The sequence below is a fragment of the Neolamprologus multifasciatus genome, chromosome 3 (genome assembly GCF_963576455.1).
Source record: "Neolamprologus multifasciatus chromosome 3, fNeoMul1.2, whole genome shotgun sequence".
Taxonomy (NCBI): domain Eukaryota; kingdom Metazoa; phylum Chordata; class Actinopteri; order Cichliformes; family Cichlidae; genus Neolamprologus; species Neolamprologus multifasciatus.
Genome location: NC_140441.1, coordinates 24,814,159 through 24,819,431, shown reverse-complemented (window position 1 = coordinate 24,819,431; position 5,273 = coordinate 24,814,159).

Below are 5,273 nucleotides of genomic sequence, written 5' to 3'. Positions count from 1 at the left end.
CCACATTTATATGTACATAAAAAAAATCCACAGAGAATCACGCAATGCTGCTGCGAGTGATGTAAAAATGCTCATTTACTTAACCACACAGTAAAAAAACACAGTTTGTAGCGTTTTTATTGCTGCAAACCTCTTGGAAAAAAGCTGAATCAGTTAAAATCTTACTACTAAGAATTGACTACTTCTTCGTCCCAAACCTTATTTTGCCATCAGTTACGTTTAGCTCGATTGGTAACATAGTTATATCAGACCATGCTACAGTTTTCCTTCATTGCAACGTCAGGAATCCGGCCCCCCAGGATAGACACTGGCACTTTGACCCCTCTATACTGTACGATCTTGGATTAACAGGCTACCTCACAGAGGAACTTGGACAGTTCTTGTTAATTAATACACCCTCCACGGATAACCCGTCGTTACTCTGGGAGACATTAACGGCCTACTCAAGAGGTCTCATTATTTCATATACTAAAGGTAAAAAGCATAGACAAGCAGAGCAAAAGAAGGTTTTGGAATCCAAGCTAAAACACACAGAAGGAGATTATCTTAAAAAACCTTCTAAGGGTAAACTCAAAGAAATTTATGCTCTACGTTCAGCATTAGACTGTCTACTGACAAAAGATGCAGAGACTAAAATTAGATTTGCTAGGCAAATCCAAGATGTAAATGGTAAACAGTTTTTTGACAACACCAGTATTAATAATATAATTAGAAATTTCTATGAAGACCTTTATAAACCCCAAATTCAGACGAATACAGCAGACCTATTGTATGTATTTTTTGCCCCTCTTAACCTTCCCAGGGTGTCTGAAGACCAGAACCTCAAATTGGACTCTCCCATATCAAAACAGATGCCATTAAAGAGCTGAAGGCTGGCAAAGTAGCAGGACCAGACGGACTATGTGCCGAGTTTTATAAAGAATTCAGAGAAATTGTAGCTGGCCTCGCTGTTGAACATGTACAATGACTCCTTTAAAAAGGGCCTAATTCTCTAAGGGAAGCCAATATATCCCTTATACTTAAAAAGGGTAAGCTACCTGAAGATTGTGCCTCCTACAGGCCAATCTCTTTGTTGAATGTGGATCTGAAAATCCTCTTCAAGATATTAGCAAAACGTCTGGAACTTTTACTCCCCTCGCTTATTAATGAGGACCAAACGGGTTTCATTAAAAGGCGCAATTCATATAATAACATGCGTAGGTTGTTGAATATGATCCAGTTCTTCCAACAAAAATCTCTGCCTGGTGTGGTAATTTCCCTTGATGCCGAGAAGGCATTTGACCGTGTTGAATGGTCTTACCTGTTTTTTACACTACACCAATTCGGTTTCAGTGGAAACTTTATTGACACTTGTTAACACTTGTTGTGTTGACTCGGCCGGAAACATCAATCCCCTCTTTGGTTGAAACTAAGTGAAAGTTTAGTGTTTAGTGAAATCTCAGGCTATAAAATTAATTTCAATAAATCAGAAGCGATGCCATTGGGCAGTCTGAAACAAAAACCACAGGCCCCTTCTCCATTTCCCTTCACTTGGTCCCCACAGGGCTTTACGTATCTGGGGATTAGGGTCACGCCTGCCTTTGAACAGATGTATAAAAGTAACTTTAGAGCAGGTCAAATTAGATCTGGAGAGATGGAAGTCCTTACCGTTATCCTGGCTCGGTCGTATCGCTCTTCTGAAAATGAATATTCCAGGCTACTTTACCCAATACAGATGGTTCCGATCCTTTTCCCACATAAAACTATCCTAACTCTAAATGGTTGGTTCAGCTCCTTTGTTTGGGCAGGGAGGAAACCTCGTCTTAAAATATCCACGTTATGTCTTCCATCCTCAAAAGGGGGCCTTGATTTCCCAGATATAAGGAAGTATCAGTTGAGCACAGCGTATAGCTGCCGACTGGGTACTCCTGTCTGGTTGGATATTGAGAGCTCTATGTCTAACTTCCCTTTGAAAAGTTTGCTTTTTGTGAGGAAACTTAAGACCTTAACGATGTTCTGTAGTAACCCACTCACATTATCTACTGTTAAAGCTTGGCGAATGGCTCAAAAACTAGAAGGAAGGTCTCACTTAACATCTCTTTTCACTCCCTTATCCGATAATCCTCTTTTTTTGCCCGGGACCACCAACCCCGGCTTTCGGAATTGGGCTGCGAATGGTATTTCTACCTTTTCTGACTTAATGGACGGGTCTAACCTCATGTCCTTTGACCAGCTAATCTATAAATACAACATTCATAGGCATGACTTCTTTAGATATTTACAAGTGAGGGACCATATGCAAAGGGCTACAACAATACTCACTAATCAAACCGTCTCTAAATGTGAAAAGCAGATATTTCAGCCAAATCTTAGAACTTCTATAAAAATTTGTTATGGCCTGTTAACAGAATTTGGGGTCACTGACACAACCTATTTGAAGAGGATTTGGGAAAAGGAATTAAATATAGAGATTAGTGACGAGGTATGGGATGAAGTCTGGGAGAATGCTAAATCTCTGAGCGTCTGTAATAAAGTTAAGGCAATCCAAATTAAAATCCTACACAGAGCTCACATGTCACCTTCCCAACGCCATAAATACAATTCAGACCTTTCTCCGCTGTGCCCTAAATGTAAAATGGAGGTGGGCAACCTCACGCACTGTCTATGGTCCTGCCGGAAAATACAACAATTCTGGTTTCTCATAAAGTGTGAATTGGTTAAGATCTTCACCACTGACACTGAATGCAATCCACTGTGTATGCTACTTGGAGTGGCAAACAGCAAAATCAGGGGGAAGTTTGGAAAGCAGCTCTATGCACTATTAACATTCTGTGCAAGGAAATGTGTCCTCTTGAACTGGATCACAGACACGGCCCCATCTAAGACTCAATGGCTAACATACAGGCTACATAGTAGGGACAAAAAGTTTCATAAAATATGGGACCCATTTATGGCGTATGTCGGTTTGGATATTTTTGCTATTTTCTCACGGGCCTTGGTATAATGCAAGCAGATCACTGCTATTTTACATATATGTATTGCTAATCGTATCTCATAATCAAAATGTCTGGATTTTCCATTTATTTCTCTGTATTCATGAGCCGGGTTGCCAGTCTGCTTGTTTTGTTTTGTCTGTCTTGTTTTGTTCTGCTATGTTGGTTTTGTTTGGTTTAATCTTGGTGTCAGTGAAAAGTTTAAAACTCAATAAACGCACAGTTACAAAAATCTTACTACTGCCTTAAAATATTTTAAAATGTAATATAGCAATGTTATTATTATTAATAATCTCTGCAAAGAATGTGCTTCTCCAGTAAATTATTCTGTGGTGCTAAACAGAAGATTATGTAGCTCCAACTTGCCAAGCTCTGAAAGTCTGAAGACTTTTATCGTGACTTAAAAAAATTAAATTATTTATTTATTTATGCCAAGCTTTCTTGACCTCTTGTCATATTAATGCCATGATACAATTATATTAATACTGGGGATAGCAGTCATTATTTCAAGTTAAATTCTTACTGATGAATGTGTTTGGTTTGAACGTCAGCTTTGTAGAAAACAAGAGAATAAAGGGAATAATAATAACTAGCTTGATGTTGCCTGCATTGTAGATGGGTGACTTTGGCTCCACATCTAAACAGAAAAATGAGTCAGGGGTTAAAGTGGGACTCAGATTGGTTGTAGTGGCGCCGTGTGGTGAAAAGAATCACTTAGAAATGAGTCACAATAATTTCTGTTTTGAGCTCCAGTAGATTTTTCTGTGTACAGGCTGTGATCAGCTGAGCTGCTGCTGCTTTTTGTGGATTTAGCTAACTGGATTAAACAAGCTATCAGATGTTACATGACTTGTCTTGGCTAACATCTAACCCCTGGAAAATATAAAGGTGGAAGTCAGTGTCTAAATCTGATCAGCATCAACATCTTTAATTTAATCTGATGTCTGATACACTTCATGTAACCTAACAGTGATCCCATAACCACTATGCACCAGTCCAACATACTTAGGGTAATTAGCACAGTACTGCAAACTAATCAGATTATCTTACACTAAACTCCTGAGAATTTTCATGCAAAGTTAGTACATTTCAAATATGTTTTGCAGTAAGAATCCTAGTTGTATGTGACCTTTTATTTCAAGCACGAGGTAATTATTTGTTTATCAAATGGACAGAAACAACAGGAAATGGACAATTTTGTTAATAAAATTAAAACAGATTAGATTTAGAGCCTGGAAAATCCCTGATTGTTGAAGTGCATTCTGGGATACCTGGCTGCTCCAGTTCCCCACCTCCACCTCCACACTGCACCAGCCTCTAGACAGTGACGCCTCGTCACTGGGCCGGAGTCCACCATCACTCAGAGCTGTTGAGTAAGCTTTATTCAAAGGGCTCTGACTGACTATGATTACTATGTTTTGTAATAGGGAATAGTATGTTTTCTTTTATTTCTGTCCATTTAATTAAAAAAAAAAACTTTACTAGCTAGAGCCAAAGGAAAGTCCTCAGTGTTGTAGTAAAATTAATTTTGCTAAACATTTTTTTTAAACTAAACTGGTGCATGATTTATTCAAGTATACAGTTTCTTGATCATCAAATAATCATACATATCAAGTAAATGCTCAATTTTTTGTCAAATAAGGCACGGGAGAGCCGTTGATTTTACTGCACATGAACAAATAAAGCTTATTGTCACATCATCCTGCTACGCATCCTTAGATTTTGCTAGATTTACACACACTGTTGTGCCTGAAATCCTGATTTTACATATAAATGATTGAATCCCTACAGAGCTGTCAGAAAGTGACATGTACTGGATACATTACTGGAAGTAAAAGCACGAACAGAATTACAATTTTAAAAAGAAATGGCGACATAGGTGGGACACAAGGGTAAAAGGGGCAAAAGGAAGACACATCCAGAATTCAAGGAAAAGTGGCACAAGTGAAGACAACAAGGAGAAAAAGAAGGGGAGGAATCACATTTTATTGATTAAGAAAAGGTCACACAGGATTAAACTCACTTTGTAGCTTGTAGGTGGAAAGTGTTATGCAGGGTTGTGTGAAAAGTGTTGAGGGAAGGAACCAATTGAACATGTTTTATTAAAATGTAGTCGATACAGAGGAGCTGGAGAAATCTTTAAACTAAGATACAGGACCAAGAGGGAACTTTAGAGGTTTTATTATCAGTGGTGGTGTGACAACACGTTTGAGTTTTTTAAGGGAAAGCAAAATCCAGCCAAAAGCAGTATTACTGTGTTGGGGGGAAATCAAGTGTAAGGACTCTTTGTGGGAACCTCTC